This window comes from Rana temporaria, chromosome 13, assembly GCF_905171775.1.
Source record: "Rana temporaria chromosome 13, aRanTem1.1, whole genome shotgun sequence".
NCBI classification, from domain to species: domain Eukaryota; kingdom Metazoa; phylum Chordata; class Amphibia; order Anura; family Ranidae; genus Rana; species Rana temporaria.
This window is the reverse complement of record NC_053501.1, coordinates 9776635-9789823: the sequence shown is the minus strand read 5'-3', so window position 1 is coordinate 9789823 and position 13189 is coordinate 9776635.

The window sequence follows — 13189 nt, the reverse complement described above, 5'->3', positions numbered from 1 at the left end:
TATAAAAGGGATCACACGATCGATGCAGCCGCCACAGTGAAGCACGGGGAAGCCGTGTTTACATACGGCTCTCCCTGTTCTTCAGCTCCGGGGAGCGATCGCGAGGGGGCGGATAGAAACGAATAGCCGCGCCCTCGTCCCGGATCGCTCCTGAAGCCACGGGAACCGCCGCATGTACGGGGGGGGGGGCCCGACCCACGTCTAGGCAGGGACGTACAGGTACGCCAATGTGCCTGTCCGTGCCATTCTGCCGACGTAAATGTACATGCGGCGGTCCGGAAATGGTTAAAGTGAAACAATACCTTTTTTCACTTCTAGGGTGTAGTAGTGGGTCAGGAACTGTAGTGGGGGTGTCAGGAGCTGTAGTTTAGGTCTCAGGGGCTGTAGTGGAGGTGTCAAAGGCACACTGGAACAGGGCGGACTATGCTCTTGGAGCTTCAGCTCCTTCTACCACAGCTGTAAAATGTCTGTACAGTATACTTGTAAGGCACTTTACACTCGCGGGTATGTCCTTACTCGCGAGTGTATGTAAAGTGAGTGTACTTAAAGCGGGGTATGCCTGTATTGTGGAATGAACACTGATTAGACTAAGAAATTGGACTTTAAACGGCACATGGGTAGTTCATGTAAAAAAATCTAGGGGGTTTTATTATAGAAATCTGTAAAAGTACATTAATACATTCATAAATATTTGTATAGTAATCAATACATGGCCCAGAGTAATGCTCTAATATCACTTCCAAAAACTACAATAGCATTGGTAAACTCAAATTAAGAGAAGTAGATACCCAACAAACAATGATGGTTGAACAGTGTGTATATGAAGTGAATAGCCTTAGACGTGGGTCCAGTAGGCAAAAGAGTTTTCTTGCTCTGCTCTACATGTTTCGCGTATCGTGACAATTCTTCAGGAGCATGATAGTAAACGGGTCGTATGAAGTCGTGTAACATGGACCTGGATACCAACACACCTGACAATATATCTAAAACGGATAACCAGTAAGGTTTGTAGAAATCAAAATAATAGACAGCGGAGTATTAAATGAGGCACAGTCTGCTGGTAAGCGGGGAAGAAAAAGGGAGCCTCTTAATCATCAGGATGCGCGCACCGATATAAACCTGATTCGTGGGCTGGGCAGGCAAGGTCACGGAGCTTCGGACTGGGTCGCGTGTGCGCCCGTGACCCACGGCTGGGCATTATACAATCACGTACAGGTACGTGATTGTGCCCAGCCGTGCCATCCTGCCGATGTATATCGGCGTTAGGCGGTCCATAAGTGGTTAACCACTTAAGGACCCACTCATGTACATATACGTTTTTTTTTAAGGCGGATATCTCGGCAACGGCAGGAGCTGCTGCCACAACCGAGATATCTATCTTTACTGTGAGCGGTCCTGTAAACGATAACGGTGAGATCACCGTTATCGGCGGCGGTAGAGGGCGCCGCTCTGCCGCTTACCGGAGCCATCTGTAGCGGCAGAGGCGATCGGGTCCTTTCCTCTCCTCAGCTGGGATACGAGTGAGGGCAAGATGGCCCCCACCCTTCCCCGTTTATTTTATTTTTTTGCATTTTAGGCCTCATTCTCACTTCGGGTCGTTCGGGTCCGTCTGTCACGGACCAGAACGGCCGCTCCATGCATCGCTATGGAGCGTCGGATGTCCCCATCCGTCCATGCGGATCGGATCGGGTAAGATCTGATGAAAACGGACATGCTGTCCGTTTTCATCAGATCGCTCCATAGGGAGACAACGGTGCCCGACGAGCCCCTCCCCGCTCAGTGAGGAGCTTGTCATCAGTCGGCTCTGCGGACTGACCGTAGCGACGGAGTCCGCCAAGTGTGAATGAGGCCTAAGTCTAAATATTAGATGTCATGTCTTTGACCCCAGATCTCATATTTAAGAGGACCTGTCATGCTTTTTTCTATTACAAGGGATGTTTACATTCCTTGTAATAGGAATAAAAGTGATCACATTTTTTTTTTAGTGTAAAAAATAAGAAAATAAATAAGAAAAAAAATAAAATTTTAAAGCGCCCTGTCCCGACGAGCTCGCGCGCAGAAGCGAACACATACGTGAGTAGCGCCCGCATATGAAAACGTTGTTCAAACCACACAAGTGAGGTATTGCCACGATCGGTAGAGCGAGAGCAATAATTCTAGCCCTAGACCGCCTCTGTAGCTCAAAAGATGCAACCTTTAGAATTTTTTAAACGTCGCCTATGGAGATTTTTAAGGGTAAAAGTTTGACGCCATTCCACGAGCGGACGCAATATTGAAGCGTGACATGTTGGGTATCATTTTACTCAGCGTAACGTTATCTTTCACAATATATTTTAAAAAATTGGGCTAACTTTACTGTTGTCTTATTTTTTTTAATTAAAAAAAGTGATTTTTTTTTTTTTTTAAAGTGCGCTTGTAAGACCGCTGCGCAAATACGGTGTGACAAAAAGTATTGCAATGACCGCCATTTTATTCTCTAGGGTGTTAGGAAAAAAAATATATAATGTTTGGGGGTTTTAAGTAATTTTATAGCAAAAAAAAAAACAGTTTTAGTCTTGTAAATGCTGAATCTGAAAAACAGCCAAGTGGTTAAGCGATCGCCTTCAAAATGTATTGTGGAAAGTGTGTGGAATGGTGTTCCCCATTAACCACTAGAGGGCCGCGCTATAGACGAAAGACGTCCACAGCGCGGCTCTCAAGTGCCGAGTGGACGTCTTTAGACGTCCTGTTGTTGTGATTCCCCGTGCGCGCCGCTGGGGGCGCGCAGCGGGGAAACAAGGTGCCCGGCGCATCGCTCGGGAGCCGATGCGAGTGCCTGGCGGCCGTGATGTCCGCCAGACACCCGCGATCGTCGGTGACAGCGGGGACGTGGAGCTCTGTGTGTAAACACAGAGCTCCACGTGCTGTCAGGGAGAGAGGAGACTGATCTGTGTCCCTTTACATAGGGACACAGCATCGGTCACCTCCACCAGTCAGCCCTCTCCCCCCACACAGTAAGAATCACTCCCAGGGAATACATTTAACCCCTTCCTCACCCCCTAGTGTTAACCCCTTCGCTGCCAGTCACATTTATACAGTAATTAGTGCATTTTTACAGCACTGATCGCTGTATAAATGTGAATGGTTCCAAAATTGTGTCAAAAGTGTTCGATACGTCCGCCGCAATATCGCAGGCCTGACAAAAAAAAAAAAAAAAAATCGCAGATCGCCGCCATTACTAGTAAAAAAAAAAAAAAAAAAAAAAATCAAATCTATCCCCTATTTTGTAGGCGCTATAACTTTTGCGCAAACCAAACAATATACGCTTATTGCGATTTTTTTTTTTTTAACAAAAATATGTAGAAGAATACGTATCGGCCTAAACCGAGGGAAATTTTTATTTTTTTTAAAAAAAAAATGGGATATTATTATAACAAAAAGTACAAAAAAAAATTCTAAATTTTCGGCTTTTTTATGTTTATAGCGCAAAAAATAAAAATCGCAGAGGTGATCAAATACCACCAAAAGAAAGCTCTGTTTGTGGGAACAAAATGATACAAATATAATTTGGGTACAGTGTTTGTTGTATGACCGCACAATTGTCATTCAAAATGCGTCGGCGCTGAAAGCTGAAAATTGGTCTGGGCACGAAGGGGGTTTAAGTGCCCAGTAATGAAGTGGTTAATGTCTGCTGCTGATCTGGTACATCTAACCAGCAATTGAGCATGTTGGGATCTGTAGTTTCTTGGGTCAGAAGGGCTGCCCTTTGTGGCCCGGTCACTGCATTGTGATTGCTTTCTATACTCGAGTCATGAATGACCGTCCAGAGCTTGTTTGCGTTGCTAGGAGCCTGCTGAGAAAGCCAAAGTATGTGCATACCACGTCCACGAGGAGCTCTCCTCCCTCTCCTCCGCACCTCGTTCATTGTTCAGCTTCCTTGTTCAATTTCACAACTGCAACAAGAATACTCGTCTGAAAGGGGAATGACGCAAGGGAAAAAAAAAAAAATTAGAAAATTACAACGTGGTTTGTTTTTTCAATTTACGATGTAAAAATAGGATTGTACATTATCGCGCTCTGTTGTCTGTAATGAAGAACATTGGTTTGTGTCCGTCCTCTAGTGTTTCCCTCGATGCATTACTGAGCCTCGGCAACCTACCGCAAAATTACCTATCCAACTCCCCTAAATTGAAGTACTAAGCGCTTCTGGAGAACTCCATCTTTCTTTGTGTCCACACACACAGTGGCCCAGATTCAAGAAGCAATTGCGCCTGTGTAACCATAGGTTACACAGCGCAATTGCTTACTTGCTCCGGCGTTACGAATGCTCCTGATTCAGGAACATCGTAACGCCGACTGTAGCCTAAAATCTGCGTGGCATAAGGCTCTTTTATGCCACGCATATCTTAGGCTGCATTCTTGCGATGACCGCTAGGGGGCGCTCCCGTTGTGCTCAGTGTATAGTATGCAAATTGCATACTAACGCCGATTCACAATGTTGCGCGAGCCCTGCGTACGCAATTTACGTCGTTTCCGTACGGCGTGTTTAGCGTAAGGCTGCCCCTTCTAATAGTAGGGGTAGCCAATGCTAAAGTATACCCGTCGTTCCCGCGTCGCAAAAATTTGAATTTTTACGTCGTTTGCGTAAGTGATTCGTGAATGGCGCTGGACGCCGTTCACTTGGAAGCAAATGACGTCCTTGCGACGTCATTTGCCGCAATGCACGTCGGGAAAGTTTCCCGACGGAGCATGCGCTCTACGCTCGGTGCGGGAGCGCGCCTAATTTAAATGATTCCCGCCCCCCTACGGGATCATTTACATTAGGCGCCCTTACGCAGGGCAAGTTTACACAGCGCACATGCAATTTACGGAGCTACTGCTCCGTGAATCGCGGGTAGCGCAGGAAATTTGCGGGGGCGCAGGGCAAAAACGCTGCCCTGCGCCTCAGTAACACATGGGCAAATTCTACCTGAATCTGGGCCAGTGAAATTTCAGCATTCATACATGCGGTTATATCCTCCATAAATTGAGCTGACCCTTTCCATCCATGTATTTCCACACAAGGCCACTAGATGGTGCCAGGATACAGATTTTTGAAGACACTTGTATAGGTCTTTCCATGCTGGCCAATGTTCCCAGGCCAAGCCTGCTGTAGGGAAAGTTTATCAGTTGAGATGGATCCTCATTATTGTTACTCTCAGACAGCCTGGCACCTGCAGTGCTTCGCTCTCCCTCCTCTGTAGGCAGGGCTGTCTTAATGAGAGGGCACACCTGGGCACTGCCTAGGGGCCCCAGCTGCATGGGGGGGGGGGGGCCTGCACTTTCCCCAAAGTAGCTTGTCCTTGAGCCCCACGCTGCCCCGAATTTTAGGGGCCCCATGATGGCACTGAGAGTGATAGATACACAGGGGAGGCAGTCTGCCCTTCTACCTACTTGATGTGTGTTTACCTGCACTGTCATCATTGTAGGGGCCCCGGAGCATTACTTTGCCCAGGGGCCCATGATGCTATTAACCACTTAAGCCCCGGACCAATATGCTGCCTAAAGACCCAAGGTGTTTTTACAGTTCGGGACTGCGTCGCTTTAACAGACAATTGCGCGGTCGTGCGACGTGGCTCCCAAACAAAATTGGCGTCCTTTTTTCCCCACAAATAGAGATTTCTTTTGGTGGTATTTGATCACATCTGTGGTTTTTAGTTTTTGCGCTATAAACAAAAATAGAGCAACAATTTTGAAAAAAATGCAATATTTTTTACTTTTTGCTATAATAAATATTCCCCAAAAACATATATAAACAATTTTTTTCCTCAGTTTAGGCCGATACGTATTCTTCTACCTATTTTTGGTAAAAAAAAATCGCAATCGTTTATCGGTTGGTTTGCACAAAATTTATAGCGTTTACAAAATAGGGGATAGTTTTATTGCATTTTTTATTTTTATTTTTATTTTTTACTACTAATGGCGGCAATCAGCGATTTTTTTCGTGACTGCGACATTATGGCGGACACTTCGGACAATTTTGACACATTTTTGGGACCATTGTCATTTTCATAGCAAAAAATGCATTTAAATTGCATTGTTTATTGTGAAAATGACAGTTGCAGTTTGGGAGTTAAACACAGGGGGCGCTGTAACATTTAGTGTTCACTTGGTGTGTGTTTACAACTTATGGGGGGTGTGGCTGTAGGACTGACGTTATCGATCGAGTCTCCCTAATAAAAGGGATCACTCGATCGGTGCGCCGCCATAGTGAAGCACGGGGAAGCCGTGTTTACACACGGCTCTCCCCGTTCTTCAGCTCCGGGGAGCGATCGTGACGGAGCGGCTATAAACGAATAGCCGCGCCGTCGTCCCGGTTTCGCTCCCCGAAGCTTACCGACCTCCGCATGTACCGGGGGGGTCTCGATCGGACCCCCGACCCACGTCAAGCAGAGGACGTACGGGTACGTGCATGTGCCTGTCCATGCCATTCTGCTGACGTATATTTACATGAGGAGGTCGGCAAGTGGTTAATCACTGCCTGCAGTCGAAATACGGCTGCAAAGCGGTTGCTTAACTCTGGGAGGACGTCCTCCCAGAATCGCGCGCCCACGGGAATGTCCGTGACCGCCGCATCACGGTAAATCGCCGCTGATAGCGGCGGTTTACCATGTGATCGCTCCGTCCACTTGTAAACAAGCCGGTTCCTCCCTCCCCTCTCTGTACCGAACGGTACAGTGTGAGGAGAGAGGGGGGGGGGGAGAGAACAGATGCAGCACGAGTGCTGTGGGTTGGATCTGTGACAGATCCAGCCAGCCATCCTTGCTCAGCCATCCCTGCCCCATACTGTGCAATACACAATACCAATACTCTGCAATACCCCACACTACTCTGCAATACCCCACACTACCCTGGAACGTCGCCTATGGGGATTTTTAAGTAGCGAAGTTTGGCGCCATTCCACGAGCGTGTGCAATTTTGAAGGGTGACATGTTGGGTATCTATTTACTCGGCGTAACTTCATCTTTCACATTTATGCAAAAGAATGAAGAAAAAATACTAAATTTTGCTAAATTTTATAACAGAAACAACGAAAAATTCATTTTTTTTTACAGAATTTTCAGTCTTTTTTCTCTTATAGCGCAAAAAAGTGGGCCGACTTTACTGGCTATTTTTTTTTTTTTTTAATTCATTAAAGTAATTTTTTCCCAAAAAATTGCATTTAAAAAGACTGCTGCGCAAATACAGTGCAACATAAAATATTGCAACAACCGCCATTTTATTCTCTAAGGTCTCTACTAAAAAATGATATAATGTTTGGGGGTTCTAAGTAATTTTCTAGCAAAAAATTTTTTATTTTAACTTGAAAAGAGCTGTCAGAAAAAGGTTTGGGGGCAGATCCACAGTGAGAGTACGCCGGCGTATCTACCGATACGCCGGCGTACTTTCAAAATTTCCCGCGTCGTATCTTTAGTTTGAATCCTCAAACCAAGATATGACGGCATCTGGGTTTGATCCGACAGGCGTACGTCTTCGGATCGTAGATGCAATACTTCGGCGTCCGCTGGGTGGAGTCTGCGTCGGTTATGCAAATTACTTTTTTCCGACGATCCACGAACATACGCGCGGCCGTCGCATTCTCTTACGTTGTCTCTAGTCGGCTTTTTCCGGCGTATAGTTAAAGCTGGTATTTTGCGGCGTATAGATAGACTTGCCATGTTAAGTATGGCCGTCGTTCCCGCGTCGAAATTAGAATTTTTTTTTGCGCAAGTCGTCCGTGAATAGGGATGGACGTAATTCACGTCTAAGTTAAAAAAAATGACGTTGTTGCGACGTCATTTCGCGCAATGCACGGCGAGAAAATTTCGAAACGGAGCATGCGCAGTTCATTCGGCGCGGGGACGCGCTTCATTTAAATGAAACACGCCCCCTAATCGCCGATTTTAATTCCGCCGCCAGAAATACACTACGCCGCCGTAACTTACGGCGCGAAATCTTTGAGGATTTGAAAGAACGCCAGGTAAGGTACGGCGGCGTAGCGTATCTCTGATGCGCTGCGCGGGTGCAGATCTATGTGGATCTGCCCCTTGGTGTTTAAGTGGTTAAACATTCCTAATTTACATACAGAAGTTTATTCCCTTGATGTAAAAATCAATGTGATACAATGTTTAGACTTAACTTTCCACTGATAAAGAATGTTTTCAAAACTTGGCAGGCTGCCCAGACTTGGACTTTTGGCTGGGAGCAGAGAGGAAATTCTTTGCATACCAAAGTGCAGAGAGAGAAAATTATTTTCCGGTCAAAGATTGTGAAACCCGGTGTCAAGAATCGCAACGGGAAAAAGATTGCGATAACGATTCTTGACGATTACTCGTGCATCTCTAGTGCCCGCTGTTCTCTATTGGATGGTCCGATGTAAACAAACTGCCTGTCTTGTTTCAGTAGCAGCTGGTGCTCAATATTTGAGGGGGGTGGCAAACAAACCTGCCCCCCTCACTCGCACGGGAGACGGACGGGAAGGCGGTGATCCCCACTCCCCGCGGGAGACGGACGGGAAGGCGGTGATCCCCACTCCCCGCGGGAGATGGACGGGAAGGCAGCAAACGGAGGCCTTACCGTAAGGAGGCAGACGGGATCTGGGATGAGATGAAGAGATGCAAGCTGAGCTTGCCGAGGGAAGAGCCTCCCGGTCAAACAGAAAGTGGATCCTAAGACTCCCTGGCCAATTGGGTCTCTGGACTTGCTTCTTGATTGGCTGGGAGGAGAATCAGGAAGACGATAGCGAATATTAATGTGCTATTGTCCCACAACTGGGTGGGCTCAGGGCACAGTGCTCTGCGCCCCAAGCCCACCCCTTTATTAAGCCAATTAGAGCCTCCGACTCTAATCATGTGCTTCAAAAACATAAAACCCCATTGGAAGTCATGCGTCCGGTGCCCTGCATGCAGATTAGGGGACAGGCACATGAATTAGGGGGTGGCTACTGGTCTGTTTACATCTGACAGTCATCCAATCCACGTATCGAATGCTCCTGATTCAGGAACCTCGATACGCCGACTGCAGCCTAAGATATGCCTGGCATAAGGCTCTTATGCCAGTCATATCTTAGGCTGCATTCTTACGCAGGCCGCTAGGTGGCGTTCCCGTAGTGGTCAGCGTAGAGCATGCAAATTGCATACTAACGCCGATTCACAACCGTACGCGCGCCCTGCGTACGCAGTTTGCGTACGTCGGTTTTTGCGTAAGGCTGCCCATGCTATTAGCAGGGGCAGCCAATGCCAAGTATACCCGTCGTTCCCGCGTCGCGAAATTTAAAAAATACGTCGTTTGCGTAAGTGAATCGTGAATGGCGCTGGACGCCATTCACGTTCACTTTGAAGCAAATGACGTCCTTGCGACGTCATTTACCGCAATGCACGTCGGGAAAGTTTCCCGAGGGAGCATGCGCACTATGTTCGGCGCGGGAACGCGCCTAATTTAAATGATCCACGCCCCCTATGGGATCATTTAAATTGCGCGCGCTTACGCCGGGCATTTTTCAGGAGCACCCACGCAATTTACGGAGCTACTGCTCCGTGAATCAAGCGTAGCGCAGGTAATTTACAGAGGCGCAGCGGCAAAACGGTGCGCTGCGCCTCCGTAAAAACTGCGCAAATGTACCTGAATCTACCCCACTGTGTTCAGTGTCCGCCTATCACGGAGGCCCTCTCGTCCTGTGTTTAGAAGGCCTCAGTGATAGGCGAACACAGAACACAGTGCCTCCTGGGAAGCCGACTGTTCCGCCTATCACGGAACAGAAGACGTAGGAGGTGCGGCTTTTGAAAAAACGTACGGCCGCGATTCTGCATGTCTTAGGATAAGGTAAGGGCACAGCGAGGGGGGACACGGAGCGGAGCGCGGACGGGGAGAACAGCACAATGGAGGGGTAATGTAATGTAATGGGACACAGTCTGGCATGTAATGGGACACAGTCTGGCATGTAATGGGGCACAGTCTGGCATGTAGTGGGGCACAGTCTGGCATGTAGTGGGGCACAGTCTGGCATGTAGTGGGGCACAGTCTGGCATGTAGTGGGGCACAGTCTGGCATGTAGTGGCGCACAGTCTGGCATGTAGTGGCGCACAGTCTGGCATGTAGTGGCGCACAGTCTGGCATGTAGTGGCGCACAGTCTGGCATGTAGTGGCGCACAGTCTGGCATGTAGTGGCGCACAGTCTGGCATGTAATGGTGGCACCGTGATGCGAGGCATGACTAGTAGGAAAGGGGGTAGTCTTATACGGTGAGTATATCCCAAAACCAAAATTTTGGCTGGAAAATTAGGGGGTCGTCTTATATGCCGGCAAATAGGGTAATTCTTTGTTGTACATCCATTATTAATAGTTGTTTACAGCCTTGAAAATCCTATAAATGTTACATTTATCGGCGTGGAATACAGATCGGACGTGACCTCACGGAAACTCCGGTTAATGTGAGATTTGTCTGTCAGCAGTCTGCTGTCGCTGTTTGGATGGAAATTAAAGTCCTGATTTATTACAGACACATAACACCCAATGTCATACTTCCTAATATTTTACATGTCTTTCCAGGGATACTTTTCTGCTGAGCCGGGGCTTTTCACCCAATCACAGACAGAGTCGTCCAGAGCAGTGTTTTTCAACTCCAGTCCTCAAGGCACGCCAACAGGTCAGGTTTTCAGGATTTCCTTTAGATGAAACAAATGTGGTGATTACTAAGGCTGGGTTCACACTACTACACTACTTTCATCCTACTTTGCTCTGCTACATTGGTCCTACATCCATCCTACTTTCATGAACAGGATACTACTTTGGTCCGACTTCAATGATATTCAATGGGCCTGAAGTAGGATCAATGTAGGACCAAAAGTAGTACAGGGAGCATTTTCAAAGTCGGACCGACTTGTGTAGGACGCTACAAGACGCTCTCATAGGGAAACATTGAACACAGAGCAAAGTAGGATGAAAGTAGTGTAGTAGTGTGAACCCAGCCTCAGGCAGTGAAACTGATCAAATCACCTGTTCAAAATAATGGGAAGCCTGAAAACATGACCTGTTGGTGTGCCTTGAGGACTGGAGTTGAAAAACACTGGTCTAGAGCAGTGTTTCTCAACTCCAGTCCTCAAGGCGCCCCAACAGGTCATGTTTTCAGGATTTCCCTCAGATAAAATGGCTGTGATAATTACTAAGGCCACTCAAATCACCTGTGCAAAATAATGGAAAGCCTGAAAACATGACCTGTTGGGGCGCCTTGAGGACTGGAGTTGAGAAACACTGGTCTAGAGGACAGCAAAACAATATTAGATGTCTTCTGCTTCACTGAAATATAGATGTGTATTTTGCATCTGAGATGATTCCCTGAAGAGAATATATAAGAAGAAGAAGGTAATTTAAACTAAAATTTTGACACATTTTTGGGACCATTGGCATTTTTATAGCGATCAGTGCTATACAAATGCATTGGATAACTATAAAAATGCCACTGGCAGGGAAGGGGTTAACACTAGGGGGCGGGGAAGGGGTAAAGTATGTTCCCTGGGTGTGTTCTAACTGTAGGGGGGGTGGGACTGACTAGGGGAAATGACTGATCGCTGTTCATACATTGTATGAACAGAGGATCAGCTTCCCCCCCCCCCCGACAGGACCGGGAGCTGTGTGTTTACACACACAGCTCCCGGTCCCCGCTCTGTAACGAGCGATCGCGTGTGCTCGGCAGCAATCGCGCCCGCCGGGCATGCACACGGGAGTCGGGGTGAGCGCACGCGCCCCTAGTGGCCTGCGCGAGAGCCGACTTGCCGCCGTAAAATGATGGTTGGCAGTCGGCAAGCAGTTAAATGTGCCCCTAAATGCGTTCAAAGTTATCCGCCTGCAAACGCTGCAGTTATTGGGTGTTTTCAGGGCAGGAATGCATGAAATTCGCACTGTTTTTGCTGCGGCTAGCTTACATTTGCCAGCGAGGCTAGCTATTATTTTCACAGAAAAGGTGAAGCCCTCCCCGCGTCCCAGGGGATGTTTGCATACCTCCCCCGCCTCCCCCCTCCCCCCCTCCCCATCGCACCAACATGTACTTTGGTCTCATCTCTTTCCTGGATATAATAATGCGGTCACACATGGTTGGTGCCTGTAGTTCCTCCTTTCAGGAGTTCTCCGCCTCACCGACTCTGTCTGCCCCATTCAGCCTCAGCACTCCAGTCTCTTAATTACCACTTTTCCCATCTCACCGCTAATCACTGTTTACCGTACAGGAGAAAGTATGTGGGTTATGTTCAGGCCCGAGGCTGCCCACCGCCGTCCTGCCATGCAGGCCGGCTTTCCAAAGCTGTAAACACCAACCGTAGAAGTGCGATTCATTTCAGACATGGGATGTGAGGGTGACCACGTGTCCCGGATTGCCCAGGACAGTCCCGGGGACCTTCACTCTGGGACAATACAGCGTCCAGGAATGTAACTGACACAGGTCTTAGCATGAACCCCTCAGAGCTTAAGATGTGACACCCCCCCCCCAAAATAGTGAAGAACTACAGGTCCCCCAGCATAGATCTGTGAAATCACACCCTTAGATCTCACGGGTTCATCCTGGGAGTTTCAAATTTGGGGGGTCACATCTTTAGACATCAGGGGTTCATGCTGGGATTGGTAGTCCTTTACTTTGGGGGTGTGTGACCTCCCCGAATTTTAAGACTACAGGTCCCAGCATGACCCCCCCCCCCCCCAGAGATGAAGGTCCGAGAGACCCCCCGCCCCCCAAATAGTGAAGAACTACAGGTCCCAGCATAAACCTGTGAAATCTATGGGATCACACCCTTTAGGGTGACCACGTGTCCCGGATTACCCGGGACAGTCCCGCATTCTGCAAGTCTGTCCCGGGACCTTCACTCTGGGACAATACAGTGTCCCGGAATGAAACTGACACAGGTCCCTGCATGAACCGCTCAGAGCTTAAGATGTGACACCCCCCCCAAACTAGTGAAGAACTACAGGTCCCAGCATAGATCTGTGAAATCTATGGGGTAACACCCATAGATCTCATGGGTTCATGCTGGGAGTTTCAAATTTGGGGGGGGGGGGGTCACATCTTTAGATATCAGGGTTTCATGCTGGGATTGGTAGTCCTTTACTTTGAGGGGGGAGTGTGACCTCCCCAAAGTTAAAGACTACAGGTCCCAGCATGACCCCCCCCCCCCCAGAGCTGAGGATGCAAGAGACCCCCCGCCCCC